Genomic DNA, 12,998 nt, shown 5'->3' with positions numbered 1-12,998 from the left:
GTGGGAGAAGAGGAAGAGAGGGCAAGTGTTAAGGAGGATGCTTGCTTTGGAGGGAGGCGAGGTACTTTTTGTTGATGGGTTCTCAACAATCAGTCAGGACACTGTTGAGAGGCATACGGGTGTGGCCATTATGGGCCTTGTGGATAGGGAATACCAGGTAAGACTGAAGAAACGGTTGCCTTTGCATTACTAGCGGCGGAACTAGTGGCACTTATAGAGGCGCTAGAAATGAACAAGGGGAAGGCAGTCACTATTCATTCTGACTTATTTTTGTTTTTTTCATTTCTAAATTTCTAAAGCGTACTAAACCCGGAGGCATCAAGGTGCTTTTACAGTACCAGTTACACACAGAGATTTAAAAAGTCAAAGCAGAGTATACAACATAGTACCATGTGCAGTTATGCGAGAAGCCACGTTTTTCAGATCTCCTAAATGCCCAGTACGATTGTTCAGCTCTGAAGCCGGGAGAGAGTGAATGCCACTGTTTTGCTGCAAAGGTGGGAAAGCGTCTGCCTCCAGTTTTTGACCGTTTGAATTTTGGCTGTATGAGTTTGTTGGTATAGGCCAGTCCAGGCCTGTTTGATTGATCTATGCCGATTGTCTGAGCCAAGTAAGGGGGAGCTGAGTTGGAGAGGCATCTATGTTTAATGGGCAATGTCTTGAATATGATTTGTTCTCAGAATGGAAGTCAGTGAGCATTTTTTCTTGCGGGCCAGGTGTGCTCCCATTTCGGAATTTTGAGAGCAGCTCGGATGGCGTTATTCTGTATACCTTTAGCTTCTGAATGTTATGACGGGAGGTGCCATCAAACAGGGCTTTGCAATAATCAAGTCTTGACCCTATAATGGCTTGTGCGATGTTAAGGCAACTGTCCTGAGAGAGGAAGGATCTAGAGGCATTGATTAGTTTTGTCGTGTATGCAGAGGATGAGGTAATAGCATTCAATTGGCGCATGAGAATAGCAACAACATATATTTCCAGTGTCTTCACTGAGGAGAGTACCGGTATTTGGATGCCGTCTATATTGAATGATGCGTATTGAGCATTAAGATTCTTGATAACCGCTGACGGCTCTACCAGGAGGAACTCTGTCTTTTCCTCATTCAGAGAAAGGCGATGGGTGGCCATCGAGGCCTGGATGGTCAGGTACACTAAGTGAGCAGGCGTCATCAGGACCAGGACTCTGCGTATGTAACTTCCACTGTGCATTCAGGGATATCAAGGTGACAGAGAAGAGGGTTTAGGGGGTATGATGGGACCCCTGTCTAGCATGCTGCGCTGCTATCCAGACTAATGAAAGCGTTAACCCTGTCCACAGAGGCATTGTAAAATGCCCTGTGCACACTAATTGAACTATCTCAATAGCACTTCAAAATGATGCCGCAGACAGGGTGGCAAAAGAAGCTGCATATTTGCCGTTTGCAGATTCCCAGGAAATGGAAACTGTGTCCCAGCAGTTACAGTTGCCAGCTCCATATATGGCAGTCCCGTTGCTTCAAATAATAGAAATGCACCTAAAGAGGAACAGGAGCTTTGGGAAAAGGGAGGATGTGTCCTGTCGCCAGGGCTTTAAGTGGGCCGGGGCCTGCCGGGGCTGGGCCCCGGCAGGCTCCGAAATTTCGTTTTGAGGCGGGGCCCTGCCGGGGCCCAGTAATCTCCCCTGGCAGCCCCGGCCACTACACGAAAAGGCATTTTTTTCTACAGCCTGAAGCGCTCGCTCGTTTGCGAGAGCTTCAGGCTACAGAAAAAAATGCCTTTCAGCCATAATGGTGGCGCCGCACCTGCGAGGCATCCCTTTAATCCAGAGATTCCCGTCGGCCGGCGCCACCATTATGGAAAAAACGTGAGGCCGCTGAAAGCAGAGGCCTTGCTTTCTAAATACTGGAGCTGCCGCGCATTCGCGAGAGTTTCAGTATTTAGGAAAAAGGCCTCTGCTTCCAGTGGCCTCACCCTTTCAGCCTTAATGGTGGTGCTGCCCCTCCCCAGCTGGCGAGGGGCAGCACCACCATTAAGGCTGAATAGGCAGGCGCTGTCCCCTGCCAGGCAAGCCTACACAAAATAAATGCAGAGATCAGCACCCTCTCCCCATAGGGGATGGGTGCTAATCTCTACGAAAGGCTGCCTGGCAGGGGTGGCAGTAGCCCATTGAGCCCGGGCTCGTTAAGGGGGCGTGGCCTAACGGGCCATCAAGACCCCCGCTGTTAGGCCACGCCCCCTCGATGAGCCCCGGCTCGATTTGTAGTGCCACTTAAGGCACTGCCTGTCGCCCACAGATTTGCTGTGGAAACAGGAGCTGACAGGGAACTGCTTATTGTGGCTCTAGAGGAACTCCATTACCCGTCACACACTTCTTGATGACAAATTGCAGCATTCTGGAGGAATAGTTTATACCAAATATCCAGGAACACGTATAGTTTGTTGAAAATTAATTCCTGGAAACACCATGAGGTCAGTAAGGGGAGTTTTGCCTAGGCCCTCTGCATCATTTTTGGAACTGCATATAGACTTTGTTGATATGCTTGTGAGATGTAACAACTACCAGTACCTTATAGTCATACTTTGTCCTTTAGCCTGGTGACTTGAGGTTGGTCCATGCATTGCACCCTGATGCTAAGTCTGCAGCAAACTTTCTGGTGCGGGAGGTATTTCCACAGTGGGGGATCTTCAAATCCGACAATGGAACCCACTTTTTTAAAGCCATGTTCTCAGAAATCCATTTGCTCTTGGGAATCTAGCACAGGTTGTGTTCAGTGTACCACCTGCAGGCCGACGGGATCGTGGAACGTTTATACAGGGTTTTTAAGGTTCAGTCAGCTAAGATGTGCAGTGATTTAAGTAAATCGTGGTTGTACTGTCTTTGGTGTTATTTTATTTGAGGAATCAGCCAGGGAAAGAGCACCACCTAAGCCCTCATGATTTCATGACAAGGTGTAGATTACCCACACACTGCTTTCACCTGCGCGCACAGCATCAGATGCACATAAGACCACAGAGGTCCTGGGTGAGGGGTTTAGGGTGTACCATGGGGCTTTAACCAAAAGTGCCAGAATTATCTCTTCACGGGTTGTGTCTTCTCACCAACAGCCTACAGGAGGAAGTGGGAAAGCATCCAAGGGTCAGCATAAGCCATTATTGCTCCCCGGGGACTGGATTTATATCTGAATCTTTGTGTGGTGCTAGATTTAGTGGCGTTTCCATGGGCCGTACCGTGTGATATTCACAACTCCAGTGAAGGTGCAGGGCAGCAAGAGCTTGGTCCATATCAGCGACACACAAAGGGATACTGGGGCCCCTTCACCAGCACAGAAGCTCAAAGTTAAGTATGCCCTAAGGAGTCTGTTCATTTCTGGGCAAAAGGGGGTGCAGATAAAAAAACAGGAATACGAAGAAGAAAACTTTAGATTTATAATGTATAGATTGTCTTCATGCCTTTTTTGTTTCTTCTGTCACCATGTTCCAAGATAGCAAACATGGATGCAAATGGTTTAAAGGATCTTGGATTGTAGAATTTGAGGACATATTCTCAAGATCAAAGATATATGCTGATTTTCTGAACAATGAGGACGATGAAAATGTAGAAAAAACCCGATAGTAGATGCATGTGGATTTGGAACAGATAATGTATGGTATAGGGGGGTGGGGGGGAGAGGGGGAGAGAGATATATATATATATATATATATATATATATATATATATATATATATAGGATTTAGCTACATCTGCTCTCTCATATCCCCCATGCGTCTGGTGTCCCTAGGGTGTTTATCCTGAATGAGATGGAGTTAGCAAATGCACTGTGTCTAGTGCATCTAGCTTTGTGCAGGGTCCGAGGGCAGTTCCAAGGGCAATCAGTCACAGCTCTAGCGCCGGCGTTCACGTTCACTCAGCCAAATTGTAGACGCCACTTTGTTAGCTATCCGTTATCTGTTTTTTTTTCAGCACTTCGTTTTAGCCCATTATTTGTAGCATTGTGTGTATTAGTTGATCTGCTATTATATTGAGATTTGAAATCAATTTTAGTTACATTTTTAGCCATTGTATTTTAGTCTCACAGCACGTTATTATATTAACTGTTTGTAAAAGGCCACTGTTGATAAATTACCTCACGGACTGCTTCCCTGTTGTAACACGCACGCCGCTCTGCAAACTACAACTCCCAGCTGAGTTGTAGTCCACATGCCTTCTTGTTCTCCTTCAGACACGTCCGGGGACTAGCAAGTCTGCCACGACGTGCCAGCGCTGAGCCATGTTGATCGCAGTTCAATGAGAGTAAGAGGTAGGTATCTTAAAATGGCCACTATGGAAAATGCCCATACTGTGACATCTAGTGTTTATAAATCCCATAAGCAGGCGTTTAGTGAGTCTTGGGCCCTCATACATGAAGGCCTACCCCTGGATAAAAAAAAACCTATTAAAATGGCATTACTTAACACTAGATCTTTAGACAAACACACACTTAAGTTTGAGACTATATTATCGACTATGATATTGATCTTATGTGTACCACGGAAACGTGGCTAAAAGAATCAAGCGGACCCAATATCAACCTAGCCACACCTCCTGGTTATTCCTTCTTTGGTCAGAACAGAGAAGGAAACATGAGGGTTCGGGGTTGCCATTATAGCTTGTGGACACCTTAACTTTTTATACACTTTAGTAACCTGTCGGGGTTGTGAAATTCTGTTTCTTAAAAGCACACCCTCTCCTAACAATTTTATAAATAGTGTTTTGATATACAGGCCTCCTCATGAAACCACTTATTTTTTTATGATTTGGCAGACATTTTATCTTCTTTACATAAATCCTACACATCGACTATTGTACTGGGGGACTTTAATAATGGGTTGGCAAACCCACTAGATCCCCAAGCCATTCAACTTGCTCAGTTGTTTACCACAAACAAATTTGTTATTGGAAATGGTAAAGAACTGATGCACAATTTGGACAGTACACTGGATTGGGTGATTAGTAAAAACCTAGCATTAAGCCCAGTTGCCGCCCAACCTTGCGCCTGTTCCAACCACTTCTTTGTTACTTTTGACTTCATGCTGCCTTGTCTGCATGCTCAGAAAACCAATCCTCTCTGTAAGGTATCAAGTAGAAATATTAGCAGTATTCATCAAGAGGATATGGAAGTTTGTCTTCTATCACTGATGACACCGACATACGCCTCAGACTCCTCCAGTCATTTGGTGTCGGAATTCGAGAGATGTTTTGCAGATATGTTAGACCACGTTGCCCCTATTACCACCAAAATGATCAGAGACTAAGTTAATGATCAGAAATGGTATGGTGAGGCCCTACACAATCTAAAAAAGTAAAGAAGAAAGGGCATGGATAAAGGACCAATACCTAGCTACCAGGGATAAGTGGAAGGAGAGTGTATCAGTCAGAGATTCTCTTTGCCAAGAGGTTTTTTTTTGGACAATCAAATTTCTCACGCAGATAATCATTCTAAGAAACATTTTCAGAATCTTCGGGGTCTTGAAAAACCAAAATCCATGCTACAGCAAATTATCCCCACTAATGCGGACTTTGAAAACATTCAGACAGTTTTGCAGGCAAAATAAACTAACATTAATGCTAGCCTAGCTGTGACGGAGTGCATCAACCCCATTCCAACTGCTGAAAATACAGACCAATGTAGTCCCTCAGGGTTTGAATTTAGGAGCATAACGAAAGAAGCATTAGCCAACATTATGACCAATATGAAGCCTACCACTTGTGTAGGAGAAATTATTTCATCTAAAGTTATTTTGAATAATAAAGCACTGTTCCTCCCTTTTCTTACCCGCTTATTGCCTTGAAGAAAGTATCTGTTACCCCCTATTAAAAAAAAACCTGGTCTGAACCAAAAAGATTATTCCGATTTCAGGCCCATTGCTAACGCCCCTTTCCTATTGAAGATTCTGTCTAAGGTGGCCACCTCTCAACTTTTTTTTCGAAACCTTTAGAGCTCTTCATCACAGAGATTCAAGCTTTTGAGATAACTATGGCATGGAGAGTGCCTTGTTGAACATGAAGATGGAGATCTCCAGATCATGGATCAAGGCAAGGGCGGGCTGCTGATATGGTTGGACCTATCAGCAGCCTTTGACCTTGTCGACCATGACAAACTGCTATGTAGGTTGATGAACACAAGGGGTCTATCAGGCAATGCTTTGGCTTGGATAAAGTCATTTCTGACAGGTTGTGTGTCTAAAATAGTATGGGGGTAATGCTGGGGTGTACCTCAGGGTGCTTGCATGTCGCCCTCCCTCCCTCAACATATACCGCCGCCCTCTCTGTGATCTTGTGGACGGGTTGGGTGTACACTTCACTAACTATGCAGATGACTAACAGTGGAATGTGCTTAAATGCAACAAAAAAAAGAGATTATTATTTTCGGGTCATCACAGGCAAGATCCGAATTGGATCTACAATACACTAGTTTTTGTATCGAAAGCCATTCTATTGAAACTGTGGACAAGGTTAGGACCCTGGGAGTGACCTTTTAATCCCCATTGAGCATAAACGCCAACACCAAGAGCATTGCAGATAAGGCACAGCATGTATTGTGACTTCTAAGGCTAGTTAAGCCTTATGTTCCAGAGGCGCTACCTTGGTATGTGCCCTTATAATGCCAAGGATAGACTACTGCAACTCCCTAATGCTGGGGGCCAGTAAAAACAGCATTAGACGGCTCCAGGTCTTGCAAAACGACGCTGTGTGGATTGTTAAGAACATACCCAGACATGAACAGGAGGAGCCTCCATTGGCTCCCTGCAGAATCTCGTATCCATTTCAAAGTGGTGACAATAGTGCATACATGCCTTTATGGTCATGCCCATGATTACCTTAGAGTGTGTCAAAATCCACATTCAGACCTGACTTACTAGATCAAGTGATTGGGTCTGTCTTTCAGTTCCGAGGAGCAAGCAGGTCAGAGGGCTGGGCAGATCCTTTATTTCCCAGGCTGCCATTTTATGGAACTAACTCCCCAAATCCTTGCATGCTGAAACAAAACTTCTGAAGTTCAGGAAGGGGATGAAAACAATTGTCTTTGGATAAATCCTTCCCCCTCCCTTTACCCTTTTTCAACGCTTCATGCTTTCTTCCTCCTTCTGCGCCCTGATGCCTGCGGGCACATTATAAGTGTGCAAATACATTTTACATGTTGACAAAGAATGGTCAGCTATAGAACGTAAAGAGCAGAAGATGGTTTGGTGCATGCAAAGAGTCCTATTGAGTTTAAAAGAGGCCATTATCACCAATAAACCATGGGAGCAAGGGTTGAAGAGTTGCAGAGCTGGAGGGATGAAGGGGTGGCAGGTGTAAATCAAGAATGTGCAAATGTATGGCAGAACTATTTACAGCAAGGAGCCAGAAAAACCTGTTAAGATACAGACACCCATTTTCTCTGTGTTTTAAGGGTGATGGCATAGTCCCTGTTGGCACAAATAGGGACTGCAGCTGCACGCTTTGCATTGCCGACCTGCTGGAGGTACAGCTGCACGTTTTGACATTTTTGGACTTGCCATGCATATGCCTACAGGCAGTTGCCTCCAGCCTGGCGAGGTGTGTGCAGTTTCACCACATTACATGGGCCTGTCCTTGTCATTCCTGAGGGACACTTTATCCTTGCCCACCCAATGCTCAAAGCCACATATGTGCCCCCTTTGTCCCCTGTGCCCCCTTTGTCCCCTGTGCCCCATGCGTCCCTTTTATCATACATGAACATATCAATGACTCTGTCTGATCACAGAAAGGATGGACTATTGCGATGGACCAAGCAGTCCACCTACCTTTCTGTGGCATCTTCAATAGCTTTAATGGACAATCCTGACCAGTATCGGCTGTTTAGTCGCACGCTTTTTTTTCGTCCCTCCTGGCGCCTGGCATCCAAGCTGTGGCAAATTCCCAGTGGCTCCAGGTGATCCAGTATGAACTTCTGCTATTTGTCAATTCGTCCGAATAAGCTTTCATTGCCATCAAGGAAGAACTTTGAGACCAAGACCAGAGACTTATAACTTTACAAAATAGGTATATCCTCGACTGCCTAACAGCTATAGGGGAGGGGCCTGCCAGAAGATGGGGCACACGTATTGCATGTTTGTGCCTCCCAATGATCCTGAGAATGGGTCCACAACTCAGACTGTCATAGCCTTGCACAAGCTCAGTGTGATCATGGAGAACGAGGCAGGAATCACAAATGACCCATGGTTGGACTGTGACCCTGTCCAAAGCTAGAACCACTACCATTTCATATCACATGGGTACTCGGACTGAAGCGGTCTTGTGTCCTCCACTAAGTTGGGATGATTGTGTGGAGCAGTGGGTAGATTCTGGAAATGGTGGGGGGGACAAGTTTGATTTGTCCAGCGGAGGAGTAGGTCCATATTAGGACCAATGTGAGAGATGATGGTCCCCAAGAAGATGGTTTTAAAGAACAATAATAAGATTGATTAAAGTATTAACTAAAGGGAGAGAATTTGGGGTGGTCAGGAAAGGTTCCACCGAGATAGAGGAGTTAATGTTGCGTGTGCCATATTTGTGACTGGGTGCGGTGAAATTGGGGCAATGTTGCCATTTTACATGTATCCAGTGTAGTTGTGTTCAAGTTGATACATATTAGATTTGTATGCATGTAGAAAGATAAATGCCAAAATCGCCAAATGAAATATAAACACGATCCAGATATGGTGTGCTACGAAGTGCCTAGAAGATGGGCGGCAAGGAGTTCCATAATGCGCATGTGAGGAAGGGGATTTGTCATGAAGAACCCACTGTAAAGAAGAGACTGTAGTTATTAAACATACAGGCACACTGATATACACACACAGGGAATTTATAAATGTACATGTAGTGGACTTTTTTATTAATGGATTAAACTCTGCAGTCAGGAGTTCGCGAGGTGAATTCTGAGTGTCTGGGAACAACTGGTTTTGTAGGATTTCAGAGGCCAGAGGAAGGTAATGAGGAACTATAACATTAGAAAATGGTCAGCTAACCAACCAGTCAGGGTTTTAATGGCCTGGTAGTTTCGCTGAAGGCAGATTTCATCTTTTTTAAGTGCATGGGAGCTTTCAGAGGGATCTTGTCATTTGCTTTTGACCAACAATAAATGTGGGATGAAGTGATGCTCGAGGCCTAAGTGACCGATACTCATGGGCTGTGATTGTTTTCTCAGGATGTGCCATGCGTGCTGAAATGGCAGTTGTTTAGATTAGGCTGTTCCGGAGACGCCAGTAAAGTCGGAGTGGGTGAGATGGTTATCGTCAGTTCAAAGGGAACCCGTTCATTCTTCTTCTCCTCATGTCGTTTGAAGTATTCATGCAGACCATGTACAATTACATTTAGGGTTGGGAGGTCTCGGGCCAGCTGGGACTTGTAATGAATTATGTTTGTATATGAATGTGTAACCATGTGATGATGTCATGACCTGCCACTGACAAATCCTAAAAAGGGTTGTGCTATGAATATGATCTGAAGATGGTAGTTAACCATCTGCAACCATTGAGAATGGGAGAATTGAAGAAAGATTGGATTTCTTTTGTATAGGTCTTGTCCAATCGCATGTGGGGGGTGGATTGTAATCAAATACATGGAAGTGCTTTAACTGTTGCAAAAATGTATATAATGTGCCAACTTGTGTGGTTCGGGGAGACTTTGCTTAGTTTGAGACTACCACATCATCTAGCCCCTCCCCGGACAATTGTACAATAAACTTGCTTTACGCACAAACGTGCACTCACTTCTTAAGTGGTGGGCCCACCTTGGCATAAGGTGAGTAGGGGCCCATCCCCACAGTGGACAGGGAGTACTCCTAGTACTACTTTGTTCATGACATACACTCGCGCATTGATTATATCCTGATAGGGGCTGGATTTCTACATAGAAGGGACTGTAAACAGCTATCCAGAACTTTCTTACATCATTCATCGATTCTGTCTCAATGACTGACTATTCTATGACTCCCCTGGAGGTTTAAATCACACACCCTTCTAGACGTTGCATTTGAAAGAGCAAAGAGATAATCGCTGCTTTTTATGCAGTCAACGTCCACTCTGTCCCTTTGATGGCTACAGTCTGGGAGATATTCAAGGCTTACCTTCAGAGATGCTGCATAGGGATTCAGAATGGTGTTGTTAAAACTATTCATTCAGAACTGTCCAGGCATGAGGAATAACTTATATGCCTTGAGCTTCAATTAAGGCAAATGGTAGATGAGGGATTATTGTTGTCCATTAAGACCAAGTTGGACCAGTGCTGCTCTGCTGCTGACAGGGAGATCATGTTCTTTATGCCCTGAGGCAGGCTTGTAAATATGGTGAGGACGGCAGACCAGGTTGCCATCTTGCTCAATTACTACAAACGAAGTGTGGCCCTTCTAGAGTTGCTGTTATAAGGGACACAGAGGGGAAAATGCTTTTGGATCTGGGGGCCATAATCTTCCTCAACTATTATGAAAACCTTTATGCTAGAGGGAGACTTTCTCCTGTACGGATTTACAAAATTACCTGTGGACATACCGTGGGCCACATTGAGACAAAATGTGTTGGGCATTCTTAACTCCTGGAACACAACCAAAGATTGAACATCTGCAATGTCAGCACTTCCTTCTTTTAAACCTCTCGGTTCAGATGGCATCACTGCTGAACTCTTTGAGGAGTTTGGTCCCGAGTTTGCACTACATTTGATACAGGTGTGCAAGACTGTGGTCTTTGATATTGAATGCTGCAAAAGACCTGGCTGATTGTGCTTCTTATAAACTTAGACACCAGGATTTTTTCTTAAATATTGGCTTGACCGACTTCTGCCTCTTATATCATCATTAATCAATTGGGACCAATCTGGCTTCATGCCTTGAATTGTTCGCCACAATGGCTCAAATTGATCCTACTGTCCATGCAGTTGGAGCTCTGCTGGATGCTGAAACAGCTTTATACTCTGTGATCTTGGACTACTTATTTGCTGTTCTAGAGAATATGTGGATCTCAGGCTTTTTCTTATGCTGTGTGAATCGTCTCTACTGTGGATCCAGTGTGAGGATTGGTCTCTTCAGCAATCCTCTTCTTTCTGACTAGGTTGGACGATGACACAATGGTGCCCATTGTTGCCTTTACTGTTTGATGTGGCTATTGAACCACTGGCGGTTCATCTCCGCCTCTCGCATCATGGATCTGGGCTGGCCTGAGGGTGGGCATGGTGCTGGTGTCTCTGTGCACCAATATTATTCTGTACGTTAAAGACCCAGAGGTAAACCTGGCACTGCTTATATGAGAAATAGAACAATCTGGACAGTTTTCGGGATTACAGATAAATTGGTGTAAATTGATTCTCTTTCCGTTAAATTATGGAACTCCTAGACCGTGTAAGATTGGATCTTACAGGGGGGACAAATGTCAGTGAAATTCTTGGGTATTACCATAAGCAGAGTGCACACCTGCCTTTTGAATAATAACTATGATGCATATCTGACAGTCCTTTGATGGAAAATTGAGAGTTGCACTAAACTTCCCATGTCTTCTTATGGTTGCATTGTGGTCATTAAAATGGTGGTGTTTTTCAAGTTACTCAATTCTTTCAAAATATTAATGTTTGTCCCAGTACTACATTTTTAAGCAATTGCATTCACTTTTGGTAGGACTGACCTGGCACCCAAAACAGCTGAGGCTCAACTGTGCTCAGGTTGGTCTCTGTCTATGGTCGATACAAATAAATGTGATCTCATATCCTGCACAGTGGGTGAGTGGAGACTAGGTGGACACTTTCCATATATACCAGAATTGTGCATTTGGCGGTATGTGGGACTTGGGTGCAACTTGCAATGAGTCGATTGTTCGGGCTTGGTCTAAGCTAGGGGTGCGATACATGTACTATATGTACCCAGATGGTGTATTCCTTTCCAGGGAACAATTCACAAGTAGAGTGGGGAAAAACATCTGATTGACCTTTCAATAGTTTAGGATGTGTGTGTCCGTCCACGTATGGACGCCACAGTTTCCACTAGAGAGCCCAAGATTGCAGAATGTTGTGAACTCAGCCGGATCCAGGCAAATTGTTTCTATCATCTATCAAATGACCCAAGAGAGTGCTCCTTTGGAGACTTCCCCCAGCAAATTAAAATGGGAAACAGATTTAGGTAGGCAATCGGATGACCAGGTGTGAGCTGTTTTATGCCTTTATTCACAGATGGTTTCCTTGAATACCAGATTCAAGTTAATGCAATACAAAATCCTCCATTAGGTATATATTACCACAGCTCGTCAAATGAAGTTTGATAATACTGTTGATGGAAATTGTCCGAATGTCAGGTGGAAGAACTATAATTGCAGCAATTTTGCCTCTTTGCATACAATTCGTTTTTGTCACACTGATTTTTTTGTGCGTGTCAAAAGACATAAAACAATAAGGGAGTCTACATAGCTTTATTACAATGATCATATTCCAGCCTTTTCAAAATGCTGCTCAACCTAGATCATTGGGCATAGGCAGCGCTTTAGTTATTACTGTCTGACGTAAGAATATGTACAGTTAGCTGATAAAAAAAAAGGCAAGCGTGGTAATAAACCATTACGATGCCCCCCTTTCCTGGTTAACTCGTCCGATGCTAGAGACTCCTGCCTGAATTCACAGGTGAGTTTTCCTTCGAAGCAATTCGATTATCCACACTTGAGATGGAACTAGTTCAGGATCTAATATAACTGTCGCTTTGAAATGTTTCATGACATTGCCCGCTTTCTGTTTTCCAGTCAACGTCATAAGTTAACTTATTAATGGAGATCCATCTTGAAAATTGGTTAGCTACATGTGGATGCCTTTATAACAATACCCTCTGAGTTTCTACTTGTAGAGCATGTTTTAGGATATGCCTACTCATTGAGGGGTCACTGAAGTACCTTCCCTTTTTCTAATTAACAGACAGTGCCTTTCCATGACCATTAATGGACAGACATGGGTATCTTCAGACAAAATCAAAATTGCAATTAAGGGAAGTCAAGACCAAGTGCATATA

This window comes from Ambystoma mexicanum, chromosome 8 (genome assembly GCF_040938575.1).
Source record: "Ambystoma mexicanum isolate Mex_15411 chromosome 8, UKY_AmexF1_1, whole genome shotgun sequence".
Classification (NCBI taxonomy): domain Eukaryota; kingdom Metazoa; phylum Chordata; class Amphibia; order Caudata; family Ambystomatidae; genus Ambystoma; species Ambystoma mexicanum.
This window is presented reverse-complemented; position numbering follows the sequence as displayed.